Source organism: Phyllostomus discolor, chromosome 4 (assembly GCF_004126475.2).
Source record: "Phyllostomus discolor isolate MPI-MPIP mPhyDis1 chromosome 4, mPhyDis1.pri.v3, whole genome shotgun sequence".
NCBI lineage: Eukaryota > Metazoa > Chordata > Mammalia > Chiroptera > Phyllostomidae > Phyllostomus > Phyllostomus discolor.
In genome coordinates this window covers 46,003,755-46,024,605 of record NC_040906.2, presented here as the reverse complement: position 1 = coordinate 46,024,605, position 20,851 = coordinate 46,003,755, and the positions used below count along the sequence as shown (strand labels likewise).

The window sequence follows — 20,851 nt, the reverse complement described above, 5'->3', positions numbered from 1 at the left end:
CTTCACATGGCCAAGCAGATGACTGTCTTTTCAGGTTTGTGAAGCATAGACCAGGTTGGTGATATACCACATACAGCCATGCCTCAGTACTCATCGGCTTCAGAACTCATCAAACCCTGTGCTTGTTGCATTTTGATAAGACAAAAATGTTTCAGCACTCAGTGCTTGCTTGGGGATTCTAGTACTTGCTAGAATTTGTGTGAATCATGCTGCCATCCTCTAACAGTCCCCTCTGACAGCTGTCAGTCTGTTCTCTGTATCTGTGAATCTGTTTCTATTTTGTATGTTAGTTTACTTTGTTCATTAGATTCCACACAAAAGTAAAATCATATGGCATGGTACATTTACACCATGAAATACTACTTGGCCATAAAAATAAGGAAATTAACTTTTGCAACAGCATGGATGGATAGAGAGTATTATGCTGAGTGAAATAAACCAGTCAGAGAACGACAAATACCACTTCATCTTTCAATGAAGCATTAGCATTTCAGCCTTCTTGAGAAACCCCAGCTAAGATTGCACGCAATGAAATGCAACAAAAGTGAAGTGTGAGAGTTGTATGAAAAGCATTGATGGTGGGGATTATGATTCGTGTGAGGCTCAGCTCATTTGCTTGTTATGAAATTGTAGCATTAATCGTATTTTGAGAATGTCATTATCTTCCTTCACTGAAAAAGTCCATGAACAAGTGCTTCTCTGAGACAAATAAAAGGAATGGATTGGGGAGCAGAGAAACTTTTAGCCAACATGTTACTTGTGACCTAAACTCTCAGCAAAAATATACACTTAATGAGCCCTGGACAGTGTGGCTCACTTGGTTAGGTGTGGTCCTGCAAAGCAAAAAGGTCACAGTTCAATTCCTGGTCAGGGCACCAGGGCGTGTGCAAGAAGCAACTGATCAATGTTTCTCTCCCTCTCTTTCTCTCTCCCTTTCCTGTCTCCAAAAGTAAATAAATAAAATCTTTAGTAAAAAAAAAAAAAAAAAAGAATGTACACTAATGAAAACATCACTCTCTGGCAACTTCTGAGCAATAACACTGTCATAGCTCAAAAAGCAGTGAAAAGACTATCATTCATGTTTACACATGTATGCCAATCTTGGTTTTCAAACTTTTGCGAGTCACAGAGTGGAGAAACTGCCTTGGTATGCAATGTCTGCTGTCTTTAATCCATTTCCCCAAAGCCATCATATCTTATTTGATCATTAATCAATGAGACAGGTAGTAGACTTTTGTCGTGATATTTAAAACCTATATTTTAAAATAACAAAACACACGGAGATAAAATGGAATAGAGTGGAAAATGTGCGAGCATTCTTCTGATAACACCTGAGAGTTAGGTCTTGATCTTTGCCTCCCCTCCAGGAGAGTTCATGGTTGTTTTGTTTTGTTTTGTTTTCTATTAAAGGTTTTGTGAAAAATAATAGAGAAGTACTACTTTAGGTTAAAGATTCTGTGCACGCTCTTCTCATCTCTTTTCACACTTTCGGATTTTCTTCTACATGGGGCTTTGCTTTTCTTTTTAGAAAGAAATCAGTCTCAGTAGAGTTCTATTCCTGGAACTCAGGTGGAGGGAGTAAAAGGTGGGGATGATCAAATGAAGGTCAGCGCCCAGGTGGGGAGCTTGAGAATGCTGTTATTCACAGGGAAGGAGTAAAGGTGAAACTGCGATGTGTCCAAGGGCCAGCATCTATTACTTTTATGCCAAGGCAATGTAAGAACGTTGCTAGTTAAGGTGGAAGAAGCTAATTCAAAACGTAGGATTGGAGTTTCAAGAGAAATTTTGAGAAAAAGTGCATACAATTGACTAAGTTTCATAGCAAATACTGAGACACTATCACAGTTGCCTAGTGGGTAACAATATCTTCAACTTTTGAAGGCACCAACCCCCAACTCATCCAATTCGGACCCCTCGAGAGCCCACAAAGCATTCCAGTGCTCTTTATCTAACAGTTCCTGTTACAATGTGTTCTCTGGATTTTCTTCCCCTGAAGGTGGTGATGGCAGAAAGATCTTGAGATATTTCTGAGATTTTCTCATCCTTTCACAGAAAAAAACCTCTGCAAATTTTTAATTTACCTAATTCTTTTCCAGCAAAACTGCCTTCAGATTAATCTGCCCCCCTGCACAGGCTGGGATGGGTTGTAGTGAGGTGGGTATTTAAGCAACCGATGCGTTCTTTCCCAAGTGCATCTCGGCCTGAGAAGTTTTTGCTCCCGAGCGTCAGGGACGGCGGGGAGCAGGTACACGGTGCTGCAGGTTTACTGACCACCCCGAATGAGGGTCTTGGTCAGGGGCTTGGCAGCGCCTCCGGGGAGGCCGCCGACCTACCGTTCCCTTCTGAATCCGCTTTCTCACGGTGCTCGCTGGGGCCATTCCAGGCCACCCTTTGCAAACGCCGGCCCCCACCTCCCCAGGCCTGGGAGGGCGGGGACGCTTCCCGGGTGCTCAGGCCCGGAGAAGCCCCGTCTCCACGGCGGCGATCTCTGGAACCAGAGGTTCTCCAAAGGGGCCGGGCCTGGGGTTAGCCCAGGCACGGGGAACCAGCGAGTCGGAGGTCCCGAGTGCCTCCCCCCGCCCCCGCCGCCCGGCTCTCCCGGTGGCGTAGTATGGAGTGCGGGGCGGCGCAGGAGCGCCGCGGGAAAGCCGGCCACTTGCGGTTCCACTCCCGCCCGGGCAGCCAGCCGGGGGCGGAGAGCCGGGAGCACCGCCCCGCCAGCGCGCCCCGCCCGTGGGAGAGGAGGGGCTGCGGCGCGGCGGGCCACTGGAGGCGCAGCGCCGCCGCCGCCGCTGTCGGTGCTGGAGACCGCGGCTCTGCTCCCCAGCCAGCCAGCCAGCGCGCCCGTCCGCCCGCCGGGGCCGTCTCCCGCCGCTGCTGCGGCAGGATCGGCGGCGCCGCCGCTCGCCTCCAGGTAGGTGTCTAGCTGCATAGGTTACCCCCGGAGCGGATATGACGGTGCCCGCGCCGGGGCTGGGGGCATTGTGCGTCCGGAGGGCCGTGGACTCAGAGGGGCGCGCGGGTGGGTAGCTCGGTTTTGGGCCCCAGAAGCATCGCAGTCCTCTGGGGGCTCGCCTGCCCGCACAAGCCCGGCGTCCGGGAGTCGGGGGTGGTGGTGCTAGTCCAGCCTGGAGGCCGAGATGGGAGGGGGCGTCTGGGTCACGGTCCCTACTCGCCCCCCTCCCCTCCCCTTCGTTGTTGGGGAATTCCGGCCGCGTGGCTCTGGAACCCACAAATCCCCTCAAATCCCCACGCCGGCTCCCCCAAGCTGCTGGGGGGATGAAGCTGGGGCAGGCAGAAGGACTGATGTAATTGTCAGCGGAGAACGGAGCCCGCGCGGGTGCGAGCGCCCGCGCCGGCTCCAGCTAACGCCTACGCCGCACCTTTCAGGGAATCCGGGGAGCCGGAGGAGCGGCCCGGGAAGTTAAGCGTTTGGTTTTATTGTGCGCGTGCACTGCGGACTGTCCTCACGGGGCACCCCTGCCCACCAGCTGCTGGCGCCCCTGCAGCCTCCTCTGCAGCCCTCGTCCACACCCCGGGCAGGCCGAGTCTGCTATCCCTGGTTCAGACCGGGACAGCGTTTGCATTGCAGTCAAGACGTGCTTCCCCTGCAACCAGCCGGGAACTGCCCGCAGATTGGGTCGCCCGGGTATCTGGGGGAGGAGGGGATGGGAGACCTGGGGAGGAAGCGGGGAAGAAGTAATGACAGCAGCAGATTTTATATTTTAAAGCCTCTACTGTCTATAGACACATCTGCATGGTATCTTTTAAGCTTTTTTTTTTTTTTTGAAAGTTATGACCTATGCTGATTTTGTGGCAATTCAGTGATATACATGACGGTAGCTTAAACAGAGAGACCTAAAGCTGGGGAAAGCATTACATAATGGACATGGAGCAAATGACAGGAAAGTAAGTGAACGTACTGGGTTACCGGATTCTTTCTTTCTCCCGGACGCGAAAGTCCTATAGGCTTTTCTCTATTACAATTTCCATTTTCCAGTCGCTGGACTAGTTTTAACAAATTGTATGTCGTATTCAGTTGTGATATCTTTCCAAATAAAATACTTTCTATTGAATGTCTTTTCTTAAATTTAAAAATTGCAGGCTAATGGATGGTAATATCACACAGCTAATTAAACGTGGTCTTTCTTCAAAGGTAAAATTTTAAAATATCTCATCTTAATATCCTTAACTTTGTTTTCCTCTTGGCTGTAACCCTCCCCCACTTTGTTTTTGGAAGCCTTTCTACTGTTTTAGGTACTGCAAGCTCCCAGTGTTGATATTCCTGTTTAATGTTACAGCATTGCAGATACAAAGACTAATAATAAATGAAACAGAAGACCTCGCAGTAACTCAGAGCGAGCAGAGTTCCCAAGGTCGAAGGGAAGATGCAGCGTAATTTGACGATAATCACCTCCAGAGACTATGCATAGCCCTCCTTGGGTTATAAGGAAGGCCCTGATTGGTGGAATAGAATTCCTATTATTCTTTTACCCCAAGTTTCATGTGTTTCTCCCTAAAATGATTTTTTTCTCTCAAAGTAAAGACAAAATGATTTGAAATTAAAAGCTTTGCTTTTTGAAAGTCTAAAAACTGTTTTTGCACTTATTTTCAGTTTTGGTGAGATAACTCAATTATATATTCAGTGAACACATCCCTTTTGGGATATCTCAGTTTCAGTGTCACTTACTTGTACTATAAGATTCTGTTGGACTCGTGCAGGATCACATAGAATAAGTTTTCTTGTCCCTAGATTGCTTTAACTGTTACCTTTACTCCAAGAAGAAAGGTAAAGTACTTCCAGGATGAAATGTTTGTGTTTGGAGACCTGTACTGCTACACTGCAGAAATAGAATTAAGTTAATTTATAAGTAAATAAAAGTTTTATGAAACTTTATGAATGAAACTGTTAGATGAGGGAGAAGATCTAAATTTTATTAAAAGTCCTAAATGAGGTAGGTTTCGGTGATCATTCAGTAGATTAGTGCTTATGGAGCACCATCTGTTTGAGACACTGGTCTCGGCACGTGGGAGATACAAATAAGAATAAAAAGTGTCCCTGCCCTCAAGAGTTTGTCATCTAGTTTGGGAGGACAAAACATGACTTCTCAAAATGAGGATATTTTCATTCCTTTTTAAGTTTGTATTTTATCTTGAAAAAGTGGTCTTATCCTATCTGTTGACTTGTGTGACTTGTTTCCCCCCTTCAGCATGATGTTATCAAGATTCATGCCTTATGTGTCTATAACACAATATATTTCTCTGTTCTGCCGATAGCCTTTTTGTTGTTGTTGAAAACTATTGCAGAGAGTGCTGTTTTGATCATTGATGTGTTCTGGGGCACACGTGCAAGTATTACTCTTGGTTAGGTACCTGGGTATGGGATTTTTGATAGGAAGGGTGTATGTATGAATATTCAACTTATTAGATCTTACCAAATTATCCTTCAAAATTGTTAATTTACATGAGCCAGGGAGACAAGCAAACTCAAATCATCAAAATACAATCAAGCATTTATATGTGTGTTGAAATACATTTTTTTTCAGTAAGAGAATAATGAACTTAAAACAGGACAACAGTTATGTTTTGGGACAACTGACCGGAAGGCTATCACGTGGAAGAACACATAAGTGAATGTAAGACAGTGGTGATGATATAGTACTCAGGTTTGGTAGTAAGTTCATAGGTAATCATTTTGTTAAAAAAAAAAATAGAGGGCTATGTGTGGATCAGTGACGATTTTAAAGTTCTAAGGACAAAGAAAGTAAGGACAGTACAGAGTCTTTATGAGGCAGAACATGTACCTGAAGATCCACACGGTGATGGCTGAGGGGTGAGGCAGCGGTCCCCAAGTTCGGGCCTGCATTGCCAGAGTTCATGATGGAGCCCTGTGGGAAGGATGAGCAGGCCTTGCTGAGAACAAGAAGGCCGTCTCAGACCGAGGAAATGATAAAAACAAGTGGAGGAAGCCTTGTGAAATTGTCCAACAGTGAGCCACGCAAAGCGTTCATGAAAACAGCCAGGGAACTGATGGATTTGAGGGTTGGAGCTAGGGAGAAAGGCCCAAGGCAGGGTCCCTACTTCGGAGGCTGCTGATTGAGATGAGAGTTTTCCATTTGAAGAAAACTGGGAAGGGAATTCCCTCTGACAGGGCCAGTGTGTCCGGAAATCTGCATCTCACGATGACAAACGGCACAGCTGGGAATGATGCCAACCCAAGTAGCTTAATACTCAGGACTGTCTGAAGGGTAACTGGGTGAGAGACAGGGTTAACTATTTAACTTAACTCTTAAACTTGAAATAACTTTAAGTAAGTTTAAATAAGTAAAAAACACCTAAGTAAAATAGTGGCAGATTGTCATTTGTATATGTTTCACCAGTGGTATGAGACTGAGTACAAAGAATTCATGATTAAGACAAAAAAATTACCTTTTATTATTATTTTTTATTGTTTATTGTTTTTCAAGTACAGATTTCTGCTCCCCCCACCTGTCCGCACAAATCATCTTTTTAAAAAAATATGATGGGTTTTGTTTCTCTGTTTAGGAAAATCTGTATGTCAATTTATGAAATATATGAGGAAAAATCCCAAACACTGGAAATACTCATGTTTGGTTGATGTGCTGATTCCTGAATGACCTTTTTAATAGATTCATAAGATGTTAGAGCTGAAAAGGGCTTTAAAAAAAATCTATCCCAACCGCACCCATATTTCAGACAGGCAAACTGAGGCCCAGAGTCTGCTCCAGGGAGGCGCTCGCCCCACTGCAAATACTCGGATAGCTAGGAGGGAATATGCCGAACAATTTACTTTTGTTGCTGGTAACAGAAAATTAAGTTCTTCCCCACATTTTGTGTAGGTGAGTGAGAAAATGACCACATAGCGACCTCTGCAGTGGGATTTTAAACCTCTTTTCTATCGTTTTCCTTGAGTGGAGGCATAAAAAGTAAAATCATACATATAGCTTTAAATTTTCATAAGTTTTTAGAGAAATGTTTGTTTTTGAGGGCATGATGAGAGGACTAAACACTGCAAATATCAGTATTTAAAATGTTCTGGTGTTTGCTTCTTTGGTATCCGTAGCTTTTATTTTTAATCAATGAATGGGATAGAGAAAAATTAAATTATCCTGTGCTATGTACTTTTCTGTCTCCTTCTTTGTTATTCTTTTTCCAAATACTAATATAAGAGAAAATTAAAGTGTAGAGGGAATTGAGTCAGAAATAGAACATTACTTTTTGCTTTTTTATCTTGCATCTTAGGGAGGCAGTTCTCATTGTAGCTCTTGAGACAGACCTATCCACCTTTTGAAAAGAGTGTGGAAACAGAAGGGAGAACAACAGCACTGTATTTTTAGAATCTTTTTTTCCAAAATCAAACCTAAAATAAACCTGGCCTCAATTTCCAGCAATGGCTTTATTTCACATCTGCTAAACCAGTGCTTAAGTTTTGTCATGAATTTGAAAATGTTACCTTGATATTTTTATACATAATAAATACGATGTCACAAGTAACAACCTTATCAGCTACTAAAGTTTGAAGAATAAAGTATCTAAAAGAACATTCAATAGTTAAAAAACCACTTCTGGAGATAAAGTTTAAAGTCTGATTTTATTTTTAATTAAGGTAACATTTTTGTTTTCTGTTTAGCTGGAGCAGCTAGGCAAGGTTTTGCATATTCTCACATCATAGGCATCAATCTGGACAACTTTTGTTTTATAATTTCCCTGGAATAGAAAAAGTAGCACAGTTTGAATGGCATGTTGATTATGAAAAGACATTAAATTCTTTTTGATCTCAGTAAACTTCACATTGAAGCAAGAACTATAAAAAGAGTGTGATCTCCAAGGTAGGCCAAGCAAACGTAGGGTTTGCGCATAACTCCATGAAGTAGAGAGCAGAATCCACAGGAACTCAGGATACTGGAATAGGAAGGTCAGGGTGGGAAGTAGGTTGTCTTCTAGCCTCATTTCAAAAAGTGCCAACAGAGGAAATAAAAGTAGAAATCTGAGGGCTTGTGGAGAACAGATATTAGAGAAGAGGTCTGTCTATACACTTGTAAATATTTGATAAATCTTAACGAATAAGGAAGGCACAAATATTGATACATTTAACTCCACCTAAGAAGAGATAGTATGTGTAACAAGCAGAAGATAAACATCACCACACCAGCCAAACAACCCATTTATCACATGTGTCACAGACACGGAGTAACTCTTTAATATCCAAAGAGCTCCTAAGAGTCAGTAAGAAAAACGACTGCTGATCTCAGAGGCAAAGGGTGAAGGCAACGAACAAACAGTTCACAGGAAAGGAATTACAAATGCTCAACCCAGGATAAGAGAAACGTAATTTTAAACTATTTAGTCCATTAAATTGGCAAAGATCTTGATGTCTGTTAATACCTTATGGTAGTGAGGTTTGGGGGGAAATTGGCAAGCTCATACATTGTTGGAAGGGCTACAGAATGGTCTAGCATTTGTGTAGCAGTTTTGAAAGATTGCCACAAGTAAAAATTTACCTACCTTCTCAACTCAAGAAATCTAAGACGTTTTTCTACAGATGTACGTCGCAAAATGAATTTTCGCAGACATCTATTGCAGCATTATCTGTAATGACAAAAGTTTTACAGCTAAATATCCATCAATATGGGATCCCTTAAATAAATTACAAGCAGAAAGAAAACTGGGTAGCTGTTAAAAGGAATGAGATCATTCTATATTTGCTGATGGGAACAATCTCTAAGATATGAGGGAACAGGTCGAGTTGCAGAGGAGTCTATGGCCAGTGAGGTTTAATATGAGTTTATAGATACGTGTTTATTCTTGTAACTTTACAGATTATTTCAGGAAGGTGACCCAAGAAACTGGTAATAACGATTGCCTCTTGGGAAGAGAGCTGGGTGGTTGGGGTGGGGAGGGAAGGATACTTATTTAGCATACTCTTTACCGCTGTTTGGATGTTTAAATGTGTCAGGTTATCTATCAAACCAAGATAAACTTTCAGCTTCTTGAGGCTCACTTGTACTGATCAGGAATGCTGAGTAATTATAACCAATAGCATTCCTTTGCAACTTTAGGTCCATGGTAGTTGCCAAAAGACTCGCCCTCCTTGCAACCCTGACAGGCTCAAGTTTGAGGAGGAGGGAAAGTGGAAGCGGTTGCCCTTTGGGGCTGAGTTGGCACAGCTTGCTTCCCTGCAGTTGCCCTGCCCTTGTCACTGTGCCCCCGGCTGACTGATCTTACTGGGAGGGAGACCCCAGGGACATTGATTAGGGCCCATCGAGTGTAGATGAGAGAGAGTTCGGGGAGAACAGACTTTGAAGAAAGTGGTGTCAGAAGCCTGAGGCTGGGAGAGCACAGAAATGGAGATGGTGTTGATTGCTACTCCGACTCCATCAGATGCAGCTTGCAGCGATAAAATGGAGAAAAATGTTACTTTATGGGTGACAGCCTTGAGATCCTTTGCTACCCCTGAGTTTTGGTATGGTGTCTAGGACTCTGCATTTTTAAAAAGTGGCCTTGGTTTTGGGAGTCCATTCTGGAATCACTGATGTTTCCACTCTCCTTTTATCGATGTGATTATGCCCATTCATCCCTTGACGTAGCCACTCCCTGGAATATTTTTATAATAACTTCTAAAACCTTTTATGGTCTGCTCTTAAACACATGCTTTTCATAAGCACGATTGTTTCATTGTGCCTTTGTCCTCCTAGAGCCCATGAAGGAGTACTGAATATTAAGGTACAGCCTGGTAAGACAGCACTGGCCTGGTAGCTCAGTTGGAGGGTTGTTCTGATAGGCCAAGGTTGTGGGTTTGACCTCCAGTCAGGGCACAGACAAGATGCAACCAATGAATGCACAAGTAAGTGGAACAACAAATCGTTTGTGTTTTCTTTATATCTCTCTCTCCCTCTCTCTCTCCCTCCCTCCCTCCGTCTCTCCTTTAGCACCACCTCACCTGATCCCTCATGAACCATCCCTGACAAGTGTGCAGCTTCTCCTTGTTCTCTGTCCCACTGTGTGTCTTCCTCTGGTTGCCTCCTATGTATTTTGTTCTTCCAAACAGAGGGGAGCTCCTTTTTTAGGGCCGAGCCTTTTTACTATTTCTTTCTGTCTTTTTTTACTTTTTTGTTTTGTTTTTCTTGCTGTTGTTTTTTTGTTTTGTTTATTTTTCTAATGTTTTTCTGTCTGTTTCCTGTTTTGTTGTTTGTTCTTTTTTTACATTTTAATTTTTATTTTCTTCCTTTTTTCCTTTCTGTCTTTAAAGCTCCTGAAGAGTCTGCTCTGTTGGACATCAGGTTGCTTCCCTCGGAGCACACGTCCCTGCTCAGCAGGGCACCATTTTTCTGGCATTTTCAAGGAAAGAAATATTGCCCAGAGGTGACACTTTCCCCTAGTAAACAAGAACCTTTTCCCCCTTAATGTCAAAGCTTTTTTAAAAATGGAAATCTCTCTAGAATGTTGTATAGATTTCACTTTATTTTATTGTATTTTTAAAAAATATATTGTAATGATGATGCTATTGTAGTTGTCCCAGTTTTCCTCTTTGCCCTCCCCAATGCAGTATCCACCATTCCCTCCTGCAGTCCCCCCCCCCCCTTTAGTTTTATGTCTGTGGGTCATTCATGTAAGTTCTTTGGCTTCTCCATTTCCTGTACTATTCTTCACCTCCCCCTGTCTATTCTGTACTACCAATTTGTACTGTTAATCCCTGCCTCTTTTCCCCCATTCCTCCCTTCCAGCTTTTAACCCTCTAAGTAATCTTCATATCTATGAATCTGTTTCTGTTCTGCTTGTTTGCTTAGTTTGTTGTTTAGATTCATTGATAGTTATGGATTTATTGCCATTTTAATGTTCATAGTTTTGATCTTTTTCTTAAATAAGTCTCTTTAACATTTCATATAATAATGGCATGGAGAAGATGGACTCCTTTAGCTTTATCTTGTTTGGGAAGCACTTTATCTGCCCTTCCATTCTAAATGATAGCTTTGCTGGATATAGTAATCTTGGATGTAGATCCTTGCTTTTCATCACTTTGAATACTTATTTCCAGCCCCTTCTTGCCTGCAAAGTTTCTTTTGAGAAATCAGCTGACAGTCTTATGGGAACTCCTTTGTAGGGAACTCTCTACTTTTCTCTTGCTGCTTTTAAGATTCTCTCTTTATCTTGAACCTTGGGCATTTTCATTATGATGTGTCTTCATGTGGTCTTTTTGGGTCCAACTTGTTTGGGCTTCTCTGTGCTTCCAGATGGACTTGTATGTTTATTTTCTTCACCAAAATAGGGAAGTTTTCTTTCATTATTTTTTTCAAATATGTTTACAATTTCTTGCTCTTTCTGTTCTTCTTCTAGCACCCCTATGATTCACATCTTGGTACATTTGCAGTTGTCCCAAGAGGTTCCTTATAGTAGTCTCGTTTTTTTTTTTTGGATTCTTTTTTCTTCTTGCTTTCTGATTGAATTTTATTCTTCCTTGTCTTCCAAATCATTGATTTGATTTTCAGCTTTATGTACTCCATTGTTGTTACCTGTATTTTTTTTCTTTATTTCACTTAGTGTAACCTTTATCTCCCTGGGTCTTTTTTTATGCTGTTGAAGTACCCAGTGAGTTCCTGGAGCATCCCGATCACCAGTGTTTTGAACTCTGGATCTGATAGATTGCTTATCTCCATTTTATTTAGTTCTTTTTCTGGAATTTTGTTCTGTTCTTTCATTTGGGCCATATTTCTGTGTCTCCTCATTTTGGCAACCTCCCTGTTTTTGTTTCTGTGTATTAGGTAGAGCTGATTTGACTCCCAGTCTTCATAGTGTGGTGTTTATGTAAGAAAGTTCACCTAAAAGTTGGATGTCTTAGGTAAAGACTAGGACGGAGCAAGCCCTGTGAACCAGGTTGATGGAGTTTCAGATATGGTGTGGACACTCTGTGGCTGTGTGCGGAGGAGGGCTCTGAAAAGGGACAGTGGCTGCTGCCTGGCCTCTGGAGTTTTTCCCAGTGGGGAGCTGCCCCCTGGCACTCACCCTGATGCCAGACACTTCAGTTTCTTCCCCATATGCCACTGGTGCCCTTCCAGCTGCAGCCCAGGTACTGTAGCCAAGAGGGAGTGAATCTGCATAAGTTCTAAGACCATTGTGAGCCCTTTAAGAGGAGATGCTTGAGAATCTTGCAGTTTGTTCTGCCGCTCCAACCACCATTGGTTTTTTACAGCCAAAAGTTATGGGGACTTGCCTTCCTGGTGTTGGAACCCTGGAACCCTGGGCTGGACGATCTGGTGAGGGGCTGGGATCCCTCACTCCCTAGATGTCCCTCCCGATTTTTACCCACCACATGTGGTTGTGCAACCCTATTCCACGTCTCCATGTCTCTGCATCTCCGTGCCTCCTACCTGGACGAATGAATGTGACTTCTATATCGCTTGCTTTTCTGCCTATTCTGGGTGATAGTTATTTTGTAGCTTAATTGTAATCTTTGCTGTGGTTGTGTAAGCAGGTGAGCCGTGTTTATGTACTCCTCCTTCAGGATGGACTTCACTTTAAACAGTTGTGTAGAGCCCCCAACACCAGAGAGCCCCTGCAGTGTTGCCAGTGACTCAGTCTAAGGATTCCCATTTGTGTTTATGCCTTCCAGAGAGATGGTGTGGCTGTGGGGCTGCACTCATTGCCCCTTTACCAAATAACCTCAGAATCCTTCTCTTTTAACTCTAACTGACTTGTTTTTCTTGAAGGTCTTTTGCTTTCTCGTTCCAGTAGTTGTCAGGCTTCTACTACCTTTCCACGAGACAAGCCTTCTCTCCTGACACATAGAAAACGTTTGTTCAAGAAGTAATTTTATTTCAGCCACATCTTTGAAGTAGTAAGGAATTCTTCCTCCCTCTCATTTTGCTGAAGCTGTTTTTCTGTTGCTCAAAGGTTCATTTCCCAGACTGTGCCAGATAGTGAAGATGGTACGAAGTGCATCTCACTCAAGTGCAAGATAAATCTGGTATTAGACTTTGCTATTAGATTATAGGAAGGTTTATAGTTGCTTCAGGTATCAGAAATGCGTTATCATTCTGATATTCTTTAATCCTGTTATTGGTCTAAGGATCATTCACTTATTGGACAAAATATTTCTTGGGCATCTACTACATACTCTGTGCTTTGAAGTCAGAAAAAGACTCTGCTGTGTTAGAACTGACATTCTAACGAACAGAGACAATCAGTAAAGCATACTCCTGTTTTAGATACTATTAAGAACTATGACAACAGTAAAAGTGACTGATGGGGCAAGAGCAGTTAGTTGCTATTGGCAGTGGGTGTATCAGTTTCCTAGGGCTGCTGTAACAAGTACTGTGAATGGGTGCATAAAGTGGTAGAAATGTATTCTCCAAAGAGCTGGAGGCCAGAAATCCAAAATTGGGTGGGTCCTTCTTTGCCTCTTCTACCTTCTGCAGCCCCTGGAACTCCTTGGCTTGTGGTGGCACAGCTCTCACCTTGCCTGCTTCGCATGGCTTTCTCCCTCAAGTCTCTGTGTCTGTCTGTCTCCTCTTCATTGAAACACCAGACTTAGTGGACTAAGGGCTGACCCTACCCCAGTGTGACCTCATCGTGACTAATTACCTTGCAACAACCCTACTTCCAAATAAAGTCACATCCTGAGATTCTGGGGGTTAGGACTTTAACATATCTTTTGGGGGATACATTCAACCCATAGCAATGGGCTTCTTTGGGTAGACTGGCTAGGCAATGATGCCTTGCTAGGTGGAGACATTTGAGTTGAGCCTGACAGATGGAAGGGGCAGATTGTGGAAAAAAAAATCTGGGTGCAGATCCTTTCCTGGCGGGTGGAACAGCAAGTACAATGACCTATGGAATGAGCCTGTCGGCATTAATGTACCTGAACTTGACTTAGATTTCTCCCTCACTATATTTAGATTTATTAACCTAAAAGCTTAAGTTTAACAACATCTGAGAAGTAAGCAGACTTTGTAATAGTAGAGATTATTTTCTAGTTGTAAGAAATTAAGGCCAAATATAGCCTTTAAAAACCTAACATCATATATTAAGTTGTCATTTTCAACAAGATTATAACATTGTTATGGTTGTCATCTCTGACACCGAGTGTTCCGTAGCATTAGTGTGATTTATGTCACAGATTTATAAATATTTTCAGGTTTTTTATGAATTTAAAAATCAATACAGAATACAGAAAGGACTATATGGAAATATACATTTCCCAAGATAGTTAGTCAACAAGATTCCATGTTAGATTGGTAATACCTTTAAACATCCAGAAGTAAGGTAAAATAGCTGGAAATATTGTAATATTTTATGCAAAATTGACATAATGAAATATGCATTAGTAAATTTTGTATGTATACTTTAGGCAAACTTTGATGTAGTTAATACAGATATATTTGTTTATATTACAGAAAAATATATTATTTATAAAAAGCGAGTTTCTATGAAAAGTTCTAAATATGTTTAAAATACTTACGTATAGTAGATTCTTATAGTGAATAGCTATTTAGGAAAGGTTTGGGATTACTAGCACAGACTGAGGCCACCAAGGCTGCCTAGGTTCACATCCTAGCTTCACCATGTCTAGCTGCGTGACCTTGAATAAGTAGTTTAACTCTATGCTTTAGTTACCTCATTCACGAAATGGAAAATACAAAAATAGAACCTACAACAAAGGATTGTTGGGAGGATAGATTGAGTTAATGCATATACACTTCTTAGAATGGGCACATAGTGCTGTCTAAGTGCTAGTTATTATTTTTAGCGTGTTAATTGAAAATTGATATATTAGTATTCATAATAGAAAAACTTATGGGAGATGTAAATACAGTTAGTGTCTATTATGCCTTGTTAGAAATCAAAAGCTAATGCGAGAGAGAGAAGAAAATTTCCAACAGTATTTGCAAAGCTCTGTTTTAATGATAATAATCTGTTAAAAGTATTTTATGTGCTTATCTACTTAGTAACTTATAGCAGTGACTATGTTCAAGAGATTTTGTTAGGTCTTAAGGGAGAAGAAAGATGATTAAGCTGTCAATCCTGCTCTCAAGAACTTATCCATCCAGTGGGGGAAGTAAGCCATAATTTAGTATAATACAAAGTGTAATGAGGTAAGTGTCACATCAAGAATATGATTTAGTGCTGTGAGTACCTCTGGAGGCAGGGAAGCATCAGAGGAGGTATTGTGGGGAAGAGGGGCAAGGATAAAAATTAGGAACTGATGACATTTTTAGGAAATGGGAAGAACAGGAGATATCTGAGGTAGAGAAAGAACAGTTAGATAAGTAGGCAAGAGACAGAGAATCATGTCCCCAAGCCAAGAGAGGAAAGAATTTCTAGGAGGATAAATGGGCTATCACCCTAATATTATAGAAAAGTCAAAGAGAGACCATGAAAAGCATTCTCCCCTCATCTTCCTTGGGGTCAGAGAGATTGGACTGGTGATTCATTGGCTTTTCTTGAGGAAATAACATGTAATAGAATTTCTGGACATGACATATAACTGAAAAAGCATCAGGTCATAGGATATAGTCTATTTATATTGATGTGATTCAAACAGTGAAATTTCTAGGAGGTTGGATTCCTTAAAGATCACTTTCAAGATTAGCTAGCATTCTCTTGCATTTCTCGACTGCCGGGTGTTCTCCTAAACATTTTTGAGATGATCATCCGGTCATTTAAAGCCATTGCATCTGTTCTTGCAGTAGATCCATTACTTCCGCGTTGCAGATGAAGAGGCTGTGGTCCAGAAAAGAGGTGACCAGCTCACCGTCCCATCTGTAGGAAGTGACCAAGCTGGATTTGAGCTCGGCCTGTCTGGTCCCGAAGCCTGGACTCTAACCAATTATTTCAGACAAAGCTGTCCAGTAACCTCAAGGCATTTCAGATGCAGAGTTGAACCCCCTGCTTTCACTGATGACCAGCCACACTGGCCACCTTGCCCTTCTTTAAATGAACCTGGTTTATTCCCTGGGTAATAAACCTGGGCCATGGCACTTGGTTTTTTCCTTTCTTTAGATTACTCCTCCTTCGCTTTGCCTGGTGGGCTCCTCCTCACCTTTCCTGTGTCATCTTGAATATCGGAGAGGCTTTCCCCAGGCCTCCCTGAAGTATGTCGTCCTTCATCTACAGCGCATCCCAGTCTGAGAACATCTCACGATGTGTTCATTTGCTTTTGTCTCCTCCCTGTTCTCAGGGTCTGCCTTAGGTACTGCTGTGTTCCCAGGACCTAGGATGGGCGATCTGTAAATATTTGTGGAACAAATACATAATATCTCAAAGATACAGGATTTTAAGTAATTGGTGAGTGTTTTTGTAGGGTTATGGAGATGTTAGGAGTGTCATTCATGTCAGCCATTGTTTCTTTCCTATTTACATATATGCCTTTGTTCAAAAACTAAATTGAAAAGTGGGTGACATTTTAAAATTATTCTTTATTTTTTAATTATGTTTTGTGATTATGCTATTACAGTTGTCCCAGTTTCTCACCCTTTGCTCGGTGCAGCCCAGCACCCTCCACTCCCCTTGGCAATCCCCCCACCATTGTTCATGCCCTGGGGTCATGCATATAGGTTCTCTGGCTCCTCTGTGACCCACACTATACGTCACATCCCCGTGACTGTTCCATAACTACCCATTTGTACTTCTTTTTTTTTTTCAATTTTTAAAATTTTAATCATTGTTCAAATACAGTTTTCTCCCTTTTACTCCATTTGTACTTCTTAATCCCCTCACCTCCTCACCCATTCCCGCACACCCCACTCTCATTTAGCAAACAAAAAAACCCAAAATACTCTCCATATCCATGATTCTGTCTCTGCTCTTCTTGTTTGCTTAGTTTGTTTTTTAAATTCAATTGTTGATAGATATGTATTTTTGCCATTTTATTATTCATAGATTTGATCTTTTTCTTAAATAAGTCCCTTTAACATTTCATAGAATAATGGTTTGGTGATGATGAACTCCTTTAGCTTTTTTCTTGTCTGGGAAGCTCTTTATCTGCTCTTCAATTCTAAATGATAGCTTTGCTGAGCAGAGCAATTTTGGCTGTAGGTCCTTGCCTTTCATGACTTTGAATATTTCTTGCCAATCCCTTCTTGCTTGCAGTGTTTATTTTGAGAAATCAGCTGACAGTCTATGGGAACTCCCCTGTAGGTAAATAACTGCTTTTCTTTTGCTGCTTTTAAGATCCTCTTTTTATCTTTAACCTTTGGCATTTTAATTACGATGTGTCTTGGAGTGGGTCTCTTTGCATCCAATTTTTTTAGACTCTGTGCTTCTTGGACTTGTGTGTCTATTTCCTTCACCAAATTAGGGAAGTTTTGTTTCATTATTTTTTCAAATAGATTTCCAATTTCTTGCTCTTTCTCTTTTCCTTCTGGCACTCCTGTGATGTGGATGTTGGCATGCTTGAAGTGTCCCAGAGGCTGCTTACACTATGCTCGTTCAGATCATTGATTTGATTCTTGGCTTCATCCACTCTACTGTTGTTACCCTGTAATTGTTCTGTATTTCAATTAGCATATCCTTCGTTTCTGACTGGATCTTTTTTATGTTGTTGAGATCTTCACTAAGTTCCCTGAGCATCCTTATAACCAGTATTTTGAACTCTGCATCTTATACATTGTTTATTTCCATTATTTTTAGTTCTTTTTCTAAAGTTTTGATCTGTTATTTCATTTGGGCCATGTTTCTTGTCTCCACGTTTTGGCAGCCTTCTTGTGACTTTCTGTGTGTTAGGAACAGAACTGCTATGGCTCCCTGTCTTGGTAGTGTGGCCTCGTGTTGTAGGTGTCCTATAAGGTCCAGTGGTACAGTCTCTCCTATTCCTCCGGCTGGGTACTTGAAGTGTATCCTTCGTGTTGGCTGAGTACACCCTCCTCTTGTAGTTGAGACTTGATTGCTCTTGACAGATCAATAGGAGGGATTTACCCAGTCAACTACAAGGCCTGGCTGTGACAACTGACACCAATCTGCCCTCCATAAAGGATCAGCTGTGCAGGGGCAGGGTGGTGGTACTCTGACATGGTCCGTAGTGGTCCACTGGATGTGCAGGCCCTGGGCTTTCCCAGGTGGTACAGGCCAAGGTCAGCCCCCATGCGTGTTCTGCCTGGGGCCCCCATGTCTGAGCTATAAATCAATCTGAGATGGCTGCTACTTGTGCTGGGCTTGGAGATTCCCAGTCGAAGCCAAGCTGTGAATCTAGACTGGCTGCTGCTAGTGCCAGGCCTGGGGCCACTTAGCAATAAGTCCTGGGGCTAAGAGCTCACTGAGGCTGGCTGTTGCTTGTTTGATAGGCTTTAGGAAGTTGTGAATTATGAGCCAAGACCAACCATTCATATGGAAAAGCCACTGTTTACAGCACTCCATGTTGGGGTGGATGGAGTCTCAGAGGATCTCCAGGGTGGGGTTAACAGTGTTAGCCAGGTTGATGGAGTCTCAGATATGGTACCCACCTTCCAGCTCTGTGGCTCTGAGGGAGGGAGGTTCAGAAAAGGCCTCTGCCTGCCTTTCTGTTTGAAAAGAGCTGTCCCCCATCCCTCGATGCCAGACATTTCATTTTCTCCCTGTATGCCACTGGTGCCTTTCAAGCTACCCCAGTGCTGGAGCTCAGAAGGAGTGAGTCTGAGTAAGTCTCTGTGTGAGTTCTTTAAGAGAAACTGCTTTGGATTCCAGCAGTTTCTTCCATTGACTCATTCCCGCTGGTGTTTGCAGCCAGACTTTATGGGACTTATTTTACTGGCACTGGAGGCCTAGGCTGGGGGTCCTGATGTGGGGCTGGGACTCCTTGCTCCTGAGTTGTATCCCCCCCAAAATTTTTATCCACCACACATGGATGTGGGACCAGTTCATTCCATGTCCCTGCCCCTCCTACTAGTCTGGCTGGATGTGGTTTCTTTAATTCTGTAGTTGTCACAGTTCCATTCAACTCAATTTCTGACAGTTCTGAGTGATGGCTGTTCTGTAGTTTAGTTGTAATTTTCATGTGGTTGTGTAAAGAGGTGAGCTGTATTTGCCTATGCTGCCATTTTGACCAGAAATCCAGGCTGATATTTTAAAGGAAAGTCCTAAAAATTTCGTCTGTAGTGAAAGTGATATGAGTTCATTTTTAAAAAATGTAAAATACAGAAAAGTATTTTAATATTGCTCCTAGAAACTAATTTTTAATGTTTGGATATATTCCTTCAATTGTTTACAAATTGCTTTCTTTTACTCAGCAATGTATCATGAATATTTCTTGTGTTATTGATTATTCTCCTACACTTCATGTGTTAAATAGACTTATTTTTTAGAGCATTTTTAGTTTTGTAGCAAAATTGAGCAGAAAGTACAGCGATTTCTCACATAACCTCTTCCCCCAAACAAGCCCACCTTCCACCATGGACACTCCACACCAGAGGGAACATTTGTTACAGCCGACAGATCTTCGCTGACCTGTCGTCTCATCCACAGTCCGTGGTTTACACTGTGGTTCACTATTGGTGGTGTACACTTCATGGGTTTGACAAATATATGACAACATGTATCCACCATTACAGTATCATACTGACTATTTTCACTGCCCTAAAAATCCTCTGTGCTTCACCTCTTCATCCCTCCTTCCCCCAACCCATGGCCACGAGTTATCCTTTTACTGTCTCCGTAACTAAATTTTATTTTTAATAGATGCAGAGTACCCCATGTTACTCTTAATGCTAGTGTATGCCATGCTTTACTTAATGCTGGTTGCATAGTTAGGTGGGTTTTTTGGTATTATCAGAATGGCTCTGTGTAGAGGTCTTTGTGGACCCCAAGAGGACAATTGTGATGACCCCCAAGAGTGGATGGATTGAGGGCTAAGGGATTTGAACACTCTTGGGGTTTTCTCATGTATCCTTTAACAGCCTGACCCTTCATACATTTTTAAAAGATCGTATTTACTCCCACTAAGAATGCATGAGAAGGCTTAGTAAAAGGATTTGCCTGTGAGTATTGAAAAAGGCACAGTTATAGCTGGTGCATCTGCAGTTTATTGTGTCTGGCATTGTTTTAAGGATTTTTATTTGAATTGACTCATTTAGTCCTCAACGATAATGCTGTTGGTTAGTACTGTTATTAGCTCTATTTTATTTTTTAAAATCCTCACCTGATATGTTTAAATCCCCTGATATGTTTACTGATTTTAAAGAGGGAGGAAGTGAGGGAGAAAGAGAGGGAGAAAAATATGGTTATGAGAAAGACACATGGATCAGTTGCCTCCCATATACACCTTGACACCCCAACTGGGAATCGAATCCACAACCTAGGTGTGTGTCGTGACCTGGAATTGAACCCACAACCTTTTGGTGTATGGAATGACACTGTAACCATCTGAACCACCCAGCCAGGGCTAGTAGCTCCTTTTTAGATGAGAAAACTGAGGCACGCAGAAGTTAAGTAACTTGCCAAAGTGGTTTCCTTAACTGTACTATGGGGGTGGTATTAGACCTAACTTTCAGACTCTTGTGTGGAGTGCTCTGTGCTCTCCAGGCCCATAGTAAATCCTGGCCAATGTCAGCCGTACTATTAGGGAATCATCACTGTCACAGAAGTAGTAACAGCAAATACACGACAACTAAAGTAGCCACTGAGAATAAAATTGGTTCTCAGTCTGTACGTTAATAGATAAATATTTAAATAAAAAAACGTCTTTCAAATTTAACTTTAACTCACCTGGCATTGAATACCTTGCTGGTATTTAGTGACTATTACTTTCTTTTTAAGATATTTTATTTATTTATTTTTAGAGAGGGAAGGGAGGGAGAAAGAGAGAGAGAGAGAAACATCAATGTGTGGTTGCTGGGGGTCATGGCCTGTAACCCAGGCATGTACC

General features: G+C 42.0%; 1 protein-coding gene across 8 annotated transcripts in view; it reads left to right on the top strand.

Moving 5' to 3' along the window:
- Positions 1-2,805: 2,805 nt before the first annotated feature.
- OSBPL6 (oxysterol binding protein like 6) overlaps positions 2,806-20,851 on the top strand; it is a 201,482-nt gene continuing 183,436 nt past the window's right edge. For 7 of the 8 annotated variants that reach the window (XM_036023244.1, XM_036023249.1, XM_036023246.1 and 4 more), the window contains exon 1: positions 2,842-2,914. The gene's annotated coding sequence lies outside the window, so the exon portion shown is untranslated. Of the gene's footprint in view, positions 2,915-20,851 lie in introns of all 8 variants that reach the window. The other variant, XM_028509688.2, reaches the window with a different exon arrangement.